Source organism: Octopus sinensis, linkage group LG1, assembly GCF_006345805.1.
Source record: "Octopus sinensis linkage group LG1, ASM634580v1, whole genome shotgun sequence".
In the NCBI taxonomy this organism is placed as follows: Eukaryota; Metazoa; Mollusca; class Cephalopoda; order Octopoda; family Octopodidae; genus Octopus; species Octopus sinensis.
This window is the reverse complement of record NC_042997.1, coordinates 114,254,237-114,266,538: the sequence shown is the minus strand read 5'-3', so window position 1 is coordinate 114,266,538 and position 12,302 is coordinate 114,254,237. Positions and strand designations below refer to the sequence as shown.

Genomic DNA, 12,302 nt, shown 5'->3' with positions numbered 1-12,302 from the left:
GACAGGGTACCATGTTGTTAGTGATCACCATGTTCTAGTGGTCACTAAATAGATTATGAGTTAATGAATGACTCTCAAGAACCTTGCAAACTATGTACAGAAATGCCGTCAGAAAGTTGGGAGTAACAAGTTCTGCAAGGAATATTGTTTGCAGGTTGGCATCCCTCAAAATTCCATCCTGATACCCCTATTTTCTCTCCAGCTTAGAAGGGCTATCCTTTGGAACTCTTGTATACCAGTAATCTACTTCTAATAAATGAAGGTGTCTAAGATTTATCTCTTAATATCCCTGTAAAACCCCAAACCATTCTTGCTTATGTTTGCTTCAAAGGAAGTAACGAACTTCCTAATCGAAAGGAGAAAGCTGTAATCCTTTGCTTCTATCATTCCATTTATATTCTGTGACATTTGCTATTAAAATTGATACAATGTGTTACTGATTTTTGCTGATTTATTTTGGGAATTATTCCTGAAGGGAGTAACTCAGCTTGCCTGTAAAATTCATAATAGAACAACTGCAAAAAAATCAAGGAAGAACATTTTGCATGTGTGATGTTTGTATGTCTGTTACTAATTGCATTTCATTTGTCACTATCATCTTTCTTTACATCTTTCTGGAGTGTATCTGGCTTTTTTTTTTTTTTTTTCATTATTATTATGTAATTAGTTAATAACCACACATGCACAACTCTATATTTAGAATAAATGACTGCCGAAGTTTAAAGAAAAAGACTTTTCTGCATCACTGCCATTTTTCACTATGCTCTGACAACTAGATACAATATAAGCATTTTGAATAAACAAAGCTGTTTTTAGTTATTTTTCTGCTCAATCATCAACCCTGTTGATACCAACCCACCTGAAACCGCCTCTGGCTCTGTAGTACAAATGTCTTGTTTTCAAAAGTTCTGAATTAAAATCTTCCACCAAACCTTAGTCACAATTTATGTTCCTAACATTAGCTTAATGATAACTAAGCTTATTTTACTAAATTCTTTGTTATATTTAAAATTAATTGAAAGAAACACAGAGCATCTCAACAGAAATATGGCAACAAAAGGGTTAAAGAGACAAGGTGTGGAAGCAAAACTTGGAATCAAGAAGCTTCTAAGGAAAGAAAACGAGACCCTACTGCCCTGTGGGAAGTGGCCAAGATCAATATGCAGGAAAGAAGACAATAGAAATTTCAATTAATGTACCCAATATAACCTATAGATTCACAAGAGGAGGCACAATGGCCCAGTGGTTAGGGCAGCAGACTTGCAGTCGTAGTATCATGGTTTTGATTCCCAGACTGGGTGCTGCAAGTGTTTATTGAGCAAAATCACCTAAAGCTCCACGAGGTTCCGGCAGTGGGGGGAAACCCTGCAGTACTCATTCACCACAACTCTCTCTCTCACTTTCTTCCTGTTTCTGTTGTACGTTTATTTCAAAGGGCCAGCCTTGTCACCACTTTGTGTCATGCTGAATCTCCCCGAGAACTATGGTTAAGGGTACACATGTCTGTGGAGTGCTCAGCCACTTGCACGTTAATTTCACGAGCAGGCTGTTCTGTTGATCAGATCAACTGGAACCCTCATTGTCGTAACCGATGGAGTACCACGACAACAACGACTAGGATCACAAACAGATCATCCATCAATCGGTTAATCAAACCATTCATCTATTTTAGTCGAAGAAACCACTCATCTATCAGCCAACATCAAGAACAAATTCTCTGGTGGATAGATTTAATATTTACAAAACACATCATAGAGCACACAGATTAATTCACTGCCAAATCAATACCACCAGGTAGTCTCCCTCAGGATACCGGCCAAGAAACATACAAAGAGCTTGTACAATATTTTACACTAAATGAGACCCAGTTAGGTTGGAGAGCAAAAATTTCAGAGGTTACTCTGTACACAAGATTTCTAAGAATAGGGGAGGACCTTGGTAGTTAGGTAGACAGGGTGGGGGTATGAATAAAAAGAAGCAAAAAGAATGTGGCTTATCACATAGATTAGAGAGAGATGGAGGAGAGATGAGGGAGGTAGTGAGGTGTATGTAACGGCTCAGTTGCTGAGAGATGAAGGTTTTGTTATAATATTTTTATTAAAAAAAAACTAAAGAAATGTGATATTAGAAAGTTGTCAAGAGGCTCCACCAACATTATTAGTTTCAATATTTGGTTTATTTATTTACACCTAGTTCACAGATATTTTAAACCTAAATCTAAATTTAATCATAAATCTAAATTTAACAACAAACCTGTACACTGCTCTGTGGTTTCATTATAATTTTACTACAATACAGAGTTCTTCTCAATGACCATAGAATATTCAGTTTAACCCTTTCAACCTGGAATTTTTTATTTTTGGCTTCTGTACTTATACTCTGCCATGAATGTCCCCCTTTCTCTAGTTCCTTTTGTGTTGATCTCTGCCACAAGTTCTTAGGCTTACCTCTCCTTCTATATCCATCTGGATTCCACTGGAAAGCACTTTTCACTACATTTGGTGTGATATTTGCTCCCTAATCGAAACTTCATTTGTTCTTTGCCATAGCTCCATATTGCTTATGTGTTCAGGCCATCTAATTTTAAGTATACTACGTAAGCATCTTACCAGAAAAAACAGAGTGGTACTATACTGCATCACATAGGTTGTAAAATTCTTGACTGGTACAAATATGTACCAGTGGGGCCGAAAGAGTTAAGGATGTGTAAAACAAAGGTTCTTTACCTGGCTGGTATCACTCCCTTGATAGAGATGTCAGAGGCACTGTGTGCTTAGAGGGAGTCATGATTTTTATTAGAAATAAAATATTTGAACCAGGTACAATACTTTTGATTGTTTTTCTGATTTTTCAAAACAATTTTGTCAGGATTCAGACATTAGGCATATCATGACAGATGATATGCCAAGTTCTAGTATAATTTCAATAAAACTTTAACACAAAGGCTTGATGAATCTATGCAAATATCTGAGAAGAGGCACCTGTTCAATGAATTACAATAACATTGCACAACATTTTTGTAATATTTGTGAAGGAGGTGTTTGTAAAATGTCATTCCATTAACCCTTTCATTACCAACCTGGCTGAAACCGCCTCTGACACTGTAGTACAAATGTCTTGTTTTCATAAGTTCTTAATAAAAAATCTTCCACCAAACCTTAGTCACAATTTATGTTCCTAACACTAGCTTAATGATAACTAAGTTATTTTACTAAATTCTTTGTAATATTTAAAATTAATTGAAAGAAACACAGAGCATCTCAACAGAAATACAGTAACGAAAGGGTTAAGGGGGCTGCTGAACTATAAAAGGCAAAGAACCACTGATATTACAGCTATCGATATTGTTATGAAGTTAACCAGAATATTTAGATTATCAATACCAATATCCTGTTCAGATTTATCAATAGGATAACCTCCAATAACAACATAATCATCATCATCATCATCACCAACAACAAAACTGAACACCCCCACTAAAATCTGATATTTGATTCAATCAGTTGTTTTTAATACCTGGCAGCAGACACACTGACTGATTCTTTCAGTTGAATCTTGTTTGTTTAGTTAACAAAGATAACAGCACCAGTTTGTGGTACTCTACTGTTCCTGGCACTCTACTGACCTGTTATAAGATCTGATAATATCAATGAAGTAGAGCAGTTCTCAGTGAGTGTGTAATCAACTTATACCAGAGAGAGGGAGAGAGAGGGGGGAGATGTGGAGGAGAATGCAAGGGTGATGAGGTGGAGAAGGGTAAACATTTCAGTTTATGTTAATATGCAGTGGAACTCCTTGCAGAATATATGAGAAATATAAATTTTTTTTCGTTCTCAATACATTTCTGGCAGATTCAAATGTGAACATCTAGTCACTGTTGTTTTTCATCATCAGAGAACATCTCCTTTTAGACAATGTGTCATTGATGTAATGGGTTCCATTGACGTAATAAAACTTCGAGATACTGTGGTGTCTTGACGTTATTGTGTTTCTTCGGTCAAAGTTACCCTCCCAGGTCAATGAATCTAGCAAAAGTACTGGCTCTTGTTTACAGAAGTCAGCAAACACATGATTTGTTGGTGTATGCTGATAGGAGATGCATGCAGAGCAGCAAGAATCTAAATGATAACATATCTATTCATTCTTTATATGATCCGGGCAGATTCGAATGTGAATTGGATTCTTGCTCTAAGTCCCTCAATAATAATAATAAAAATCTTTTCTACTCTAGGCACAAAGTTCGAAACCTTGGGGAAGGGGGCTAGTCGATTAGATTGACCCCAGTACACAACTGGTACTTAATTTATTGACCCTGAAAGGATGAAAGGCAAAGTCGACCTTGGCCGGATTTGAACTCAGAAATGTAAAGACAGATGAAACACCGCTAAGCATTTCGCCCAGTGTGCTAATAATCCTGCCAACTGGTCGCCTTAACGATCCTTAAAAAATCCTTTAAAATGTTTTAGCCTGAAGGCCGCGGCCATGCTGGGGCACCAATAATTTCAAATTTTGGTACAAGGCCGGCAATTTTAGTGGGGGGGAGCAAGTCAATTATATCAATCCCAATGTTCAACTCATACTTACTTTATCAAGCCTGAAAGGATGAAAGGCTAAGTCAATCTTGGCCAAATTTGAACTATGATGATGATGATGATGATGAGTGTAAAGAATGGACGAAATACTACTAAGCCCGACATGTTAACAATTCTACCTGCTCACTGCCTTAATGATGATAAATTACATTGTACCCAAGATGTCATTGACACACCTGTAACTGACAATACAACATTTCTTAATTATTTTACACATTCATTAGCTTTAACAAGCTGCTCCCTGTTGTGTGTATTTCATTTAACGAATTATTCTTCCTCCTTCTCCCTACCTACTCTTTCCTTCACGCTAGAATTAATTTAGAATACTCAAAGTTATATATTTTAATCAGCGCTAACCTATGGATCCACCGTTTTCCTGTACCATTTCTAGGTTGGGAATCTAATGTATTATAAAATTTTAAATTAATCGTACACTATGAGGCAAGTTCAATGGTTCATTATAAGGTCATCTTTACACACACACACACGTGGGACAGTGTGTGTGTTCCAGCTAAGCATCTCATAATTGCCAGGCAATTTTCACAAGAGTGCCTTCATTTCAATTTTTATTTGGTTTTTGTTATTCCATTTCAGAGCAAGTCTTCCCTAAAAGGACAGGTTTTCAGATTAGGACAGATTTCTGGAATATTTGGGACAAGTTATGTCTCAATAAAATAAGTTCTAGTTTTTCCATCTCATGCACAGATGCAAAGCTTTTTTCTAGACTGCTGCTGTTGATGCTTTGTGAGGGTTTTTCAACTGCACCCTAATGAAATTCCTTACATACACACACACACAGACCATGAGCGATATACATCCATTTTCCCTGTTGACAGGAGCTGGTATGGTTTCTACAGCTGGACACCATCCCCAACACCAACCACTTTACAGAGTGTACTCGGTGCTTTTTACGTGGCACCGTCGCAAGCTGCCAACCTCTTTGCAGTGTGCAGTATGTGCATTTTCATGACACCGGTACTAGTGAGATTGCCAAGTAACTTGCAAGGCAAGAAAAGAAAAATGCTCTCTTGACTGAGTGGGTGGGAGTGCATTTGAGAGAGGGGGGGGCGTGGTGGCTTTATGCCAGGTACTGAAAGGCTAAAATATGATGGAGGAATATCCACAGGTGTCTAGCTATACTTTCTTTAGAAGAGCTACGTGGCTAGGCTAACCACATTATATAAGGGTGGGTGGGAATAGCTGGAAACAAAATAAAAGGGTGGTGGTGATAAGGTGTCAGAGTAACTCTTAACATAAAACAAGGTGAACATAAGAGAGAATACAGACACTGGATCAGGAGGGGGAGGAGAAATAAAGAAGAGGAAAAAAAATTCAGTATTTGTTCGTGATTTTTGTCTAATAATGTTTATTTCTCAGAATACTTCAGGAAAAACTAACTTTTGAATCATAAGCAGAGCTACTACTACCGAGTTAATTATTATTGTAGCCAATGGTTTGCCAATGTTTTCCGGTACAATTTGGCAGGTTTTTCTTCACCAAACACTTGCCAACACATAACATCACTTCATCATAATAATATCACACTTTTCCTCTGCTTTATTATCTGTATTATCTTTATTAATATGTCTTCTAATAGCTTCCTTCAAATAATTACCATCCTTCTGTTTCATTATCTACTTGTACCAATCCTGTCTGCGCACACACACACATACACACGCAAGCAAGCAAGCAGACACATGCAGGCACCATACACACAAACACACCAATGCATGAACATACATTCTGCTATCAAAGACTTGATTAACTTTACTTCAAAATATCTCTTCTTATTTTTTTCCAAATAAAAGAATAAGAAACACAATGTGAACGCAAATGCTTTGGAGGTGTTTCAAAAGAAACAAAATGTAAATTTTGCACACATACAAAGACATACATTTTATAAATCTTTTATCTTTTACTTGTTTCAATCATTAGATTGCGGCTATGCTGGGGGTACCATGTTGAAGAATTTTAGTCAAATGAATTGGCTTCAGTATTTACATTTTCTTAAGCCTGCCACTTATTCTATCAGTTCTTTTACCAAACTGCTAAGTTACAGGGATGTAAACACCAATTGTCAAACGATGGTAGGGGACAAACACAGATACAACAACATGCAGAATAGTTTTATAAGACATTCATTTGATATATATACACACACGCTTCTTTCAGTTTCTGCCTGCCATATTTACTTACAAGGCTTTGGTTGGCCTGAAGCTATAGTAGAAGACACTTGCCCAAGGTACCATGCAGTGGGACTGAACCCCGGAACTATGTGATTGAGAAGCAAACTTTGTATCACAAGCCATGCCTGCGCACATATATATATATATATTATATATGTGTGTGAGAGAGAGAGAGAGAGAGGAGAGAGAGAGAGAGAGAGAGAGAGAGAGAGAGAGAGAGGTATTGGTATCCAGAAGACCCAAGATGACAGGTAAGGCGATGTAAGTGCTACAGAAGGGCTATAGTTAGACTCTCGGTTTGATAATAATAATAATATGAATGAGGAGTCTAATGTGGGCCTTGTGTGAATATGTATATATTAAATAAAATGAGACAACAAAGCCAAGGCTGTGTGGAATTTTTAGACATTCATAAAGAGAAAGTTAGTCTTACAGCAATTTCTAGGATATTAGGGATATCCCAGAAACAGCTGTAAGATTAACTTCGTCTTTATGAATGTCCTAAAACTTCCCCCCAGTCTTGGCCTTGTTGTCTCATTTTGTTTAATATATATGTGCACAGGCATGGTTGTATCACACACACACAAGCATACATATACACACAATATTTTTGATGTGACAAGCCCAAAAGTGAGTTTAAATTTTCTGTAGATTAAAGAAAGGAAATTAAGAACTTGGCTAATTACTGTTTTTAATTGTTACAATTATAATGAGAAACACCTAAAACTAACTGTGCAACATATATGTGAAAGGAATGGCTGGTTGATTAACTGATATGCGTTTATGTTTATGTGTGCGTGCATACATATTTTTGTGTGTGTGTGAGAGAGAGAGAGAAAACCTGCAAAGACCATAATCACAGCCCTTTCCTCTAGGCTGATCCAATTAAAATGCCTGCACCTCTATGTACATGCATTTACCCTTAGGTGTACTGTGCCACCTGCCTACCTGCTTGTGTGCGTTTGCATGTTGTGTATGTGTTTGTGCACATATATGCATGTGCATCTGTATGCACTCATGTGTGTGTGTGTGCAAGCACACACTTTTTAACTGTTACTATTTTATATCTACAGGTGTGGCTGTGTGCTAAGAAGTTTCTTCCCAACCACATGGCTCCAGGTTCAGTCCCACTGCATGGCACCTTGACCAAGTGTCTTCTACTATAGCCCTGTGCTGACCAAAGACTTGAGTGGATTTGGTAGATGGAAACTGAAAGAAGCCTGTTGTATATATAATATGTACGTGTGTGTGTGTGTGTGTTTGTCCCCCACTGCTGCTTGACAACTGGTATTGGTATATAAATAGATCCCCATAACAACGGCTCTGCAAAAGGGATCGACAGAATAAATATCAAGCTTAAAAAAGGTAAAAAAAAAAAGTATTGAGGGCAATTTGTTCGATTAGAATTTTCCAAGGTGGTGCTCTAGCATGGCCACAGTCTAATGACTGAAACAAACATTCCCATAAGTTAGTTATTCAGCAAAAGAGACCAACAGAATAAATACTAAACTTAAGTAAATGTTGGGTCAATTAGTTTGATTAAACTCTTCTAAGTGATGCCCCAGCATGACCGTAGTCCAACGACTGAAAGTCGTATATAATCTTAAACAGTTTCAAAAGAAACAACCAATGATTGTCATCTCTGAAAATTAGAACAACAGGTCTTATATAAACCCAAAATAGCCTGTTATTTTCATCTAAAGATCCTACATACAGGTGAACATTTCCAGTTTTCAAGTATTCTTTCGTTCAAGCTCCATCTAAGATAATCGCAATATATTTGGCACAAATTGGCTTTCAGAAATCTTACATTTGACTACACTCAATCGTGCAGTGATTTGACAGTGTGATTGAAACATGCAAGAGACAGACCAAAGAAAACTGGGAAGGAAGTAGCTTAAGATGGAACTATTTTGGTTCCATTCACAAAATGACTTTGACAGGAGCAGTTCAGCAAACTTTTCTGACAAGTGACAAATAGAATAAAAAAATGAACACTAAAGATGATGATAATGTTAACAATGGCTGGGATCTAAGAATGCTCTATGAATGTTCTTGCATAGATTTAAGATGGTAAACATGTAAATTTAAAAACAGCAATCATATTGTTTGGCTTTCAGTATCACCACACAATATAAAACAGATGAAAATACTTAAAACATCAATAAAATTAATCAGCCCATTTAGAAAGTACCTTTGAATCGTTGGGCAACATGCTGTGCTTGATGAGACCTGTTGAGTCCAAGTAAATCAAAATCAAATGAAATGGAAATTGTAGTTGTGGCCGTTAACAGTGCTGGTGGCACACAATAAGCACCATCCGAATGTGGGTGGTGCCAGCCCCTTCACTCCGACTGGCTCCTGTGCCAGTGGCATGAAAGAAGTACCATCTAAATGTGGTTGATGCCAGTGCTGCCTGACTGGCTCCCATGCTAGTGGCATATAAAAAGCACCAACTACACTCTAGGAGTGGTTGGCATTAGGAAGGGCATCCAACCATAGAAACCTTGCCAGATCAGATTGGAGCCTGGTGCAGCTGCTGGCTCTCCAGACCTCAAACTGTGTAACCCATGCCAGCATGGAAAACAGACATTAAACAATGATGATGATGATGAATGCATAGAACTTAAAGATAAACTCAGTTTAATAGTTTATTGCAAATCTTTAAATATTGGTCAATGCAACCATTTTGCAACTATAAATCTAAACAAGCTGTGACATAGCACCAATGCAACATAGAAATTCATCTGCCCCACACAATATTGCCAAACTTGATAAATTATGTAGTCAATGAGTTTGTCCATACACTCAACACACAAAGTGACAAGTGCTTATGAGTAAGAACACAATACCAAACGAAAGTCTAAAATGGTCTGCAAAATCAGACACAAAAGACAGAAAAAAAAAAGCAAAAACCATTGCAGTTATTATGTCTCAAACTTTAGCAATATCCAGACTGTATTCTTTAAATCATGAGATTTAAAGAATACAGCCTGGATGTTGTTGAAGGAAATTTTGGTTTTTTGAATTTTTCAAAACATGTGCTTTATTTAGTTGCTCTGATCAGCAAATAAATGAGAAAAAGATTATGAATATAACATTGATAAATAACTTTATAAATTGTAATGAAGGTAGTTGGGACAGTGCCTTGCTTGAGATGGCAGACGGGAAAGAAGGAAGTCCTGAGAAATACAGGTAAGACAACAGAAGAGGGTGAACGCTTGAGGGAGAGAGAGAGAGATGGCACAGGGTTGATGTGTTCCAGAGAAATACAAAGCTGTGTGTATTATCTCATAGTTACAAAAGGATTTTGTGTGTGTGCAAGCATGCGTGTGTATATATACACACACACTACCTGATAAGTAAATAAAAAAAAATACACAGAATAGAGAGAGTTGATGCTGGGAAGATGAACAGAGCAACGTAACAGCATGTCTACCAGAAACACTACTGCATGCGATTACAAAAATACCACTGTTATACACACATCATGGTTTACTACTACAGAAACACTCCTGTTTACTACAACACAAACCCCATTGTTGTAAACACCACCACCAACATCATCATCGTTTAATGTCCGTTTTCCATGCTAGCATAGGTTGGATGGTTTGACTGAGGACTGGCAAGCTAGGAGGCTGCACCAGGCTCCAATCTGATCTGGTAAGGTTTCTATAACTGGATGCCCTTCCCAATGCCAACCACTCCGAGAGGGTAGTGGGTGCTTTTTATGTGCCACCAGCACAGGAGCATCGATCATGTTTGGATGGTGCATTTTACATGTCACCGGCACAGGAGCCAGTCATGGGGTACTGGTATCGATCACATTCAGATGGTGCTTTCAACATGCCACCGGCACAAGAGCCAGTCAGGGGTACTGGCATTGACCATGATCGGTTGGAGCTTTTTATGTGCGACTGGCACAAGAGCCAGTCAGGTGGACCTGGCATCGACCACATTCGGATGGTGCTTTTTACATGTCACTGGTGCAGGAGCCAGTCTGTGCTTATAATGGTAGAACTTTACAAATAAGAAATGATAAAAAAAATTCCTTAACTGCTGGACATGAAATGCAGGAGATAGTTCTATGAGAAAAGAAACCAACTATTTGTATCAATAAGGACATTTTGCCGTGTCTTCACCCTTGAAAAAGTTGTCTTATGGTTTAATCAGGAGTTAGGGGATGTGCCCATGACCTCTGCAGGTTCCCTGAGATATGGAACATCAATATAGAGAACAACTACTGGAAATATATGGTCAGAAAAAGGATTCCAGAAGTTTGATATTGTGGGGAAGAAGGACTGGATGAAGTGGTAAATGAAAGAAAAGTGTGAGTGATGAGAGGAGATGGCACAGATGTGAGGACTGGGTGGAGGTTGGGTGTAACTAGAAGGTTTAGAAGAGTAGAGACCATTGTAGTAGTTGTACAATAAACAGAAGGAGGAGACACTCCATGATGGGCTACAAATGGAAAATGGCAAACTGAACACATAGGGTGGGGACAACACACTGACATTTAGAAACATCATCATTCTTCAACAGCCAGCTTCCATGCTGGCATTGGTTGGACAGTCTCACAAGATCCTCTGGGTCTGAAGACTGCAGCAGGCTCCAATGTTTGTTTCGTCATGATTTGATTTCTACGGCCGGATACTTTTCCAGACGCCAACCAGTGTAAAGAGTCTATCGGGTGCTTCTTTTCATGGCACCAGCAACTGGGCGACACTAAGATCCTATTCTACTGATAGGGACTACAGTAGAGGAGGCAGCTTTATGCTAAGAGATGAAAAATTAGAGTATGAAAGAAGGGATTGGAAGCAAACGGGTTTCTTGATGTAGATGAGCTACATGGCTATGACACATATACACACACCCACATCATCATGGTTTTAGTGTCCACTTTTCCAGGCTTGCATGGGTCAGATGGAAGTTGTTGAGGCACATTTTCCCTTTGGCCAGATGCCATTCCTGTCACAAACCCTCACTCGTTTCCAAGCAAGATAATATTTCCCTACAGTCAGACAAATGACAGCTTGTATGAGGTTGAACACATACAGCCATCATGTGATGTCAGGATAAGTAAACTTAAATACACACATGTATATATAATGGGCTTCTTTCAGTTTCCATCTTATTCACAAGGTTTTGGTCAGCCCAAAGCTATAGGACACTTGTCTAAGGGTCTGAACCTGAAACCACAAAGTTGGAAACTAAACTTCCTATACATACAACCATGCCTCTCTCTTTCTCATATATATATATATATATATATATATATATATATATATATACATGTGTGTGTGTGTGTATAAATATATACAAACACACATACATACACATATATGTATGCCCAAGTTTGTGTGAAGGTTTACAAAATTATGCAGAGATACGAGAGTACACGGCACTTCACTGACTGCAGCCCAATTACAAACGGTGCAATCATCACTTTTGTAACTGGGCTACAACCAGTGAAGTTTAACATTTCTTGTCAACAAACATCATCCATCTCTTCCTCTGGAATGGA

At 38.1% G+C, this 12,302-nt stretch overlaps 1 protein-coding gene across 4 annotated transcripts in view; it reads right to left on the bottom strand.

Annotated features, from left to right (window-relative positions):
- The window catches only part of LOC115213379 (CUE domain-containing protein 1), a 211,946-nt gene that overhangs the window by 43,595 nt on the left and 156,049 nt on the right, over window positions 1-12,302 (bottom strand). The gene's annotated exons all lie outside the window — the stretch shown is intronic.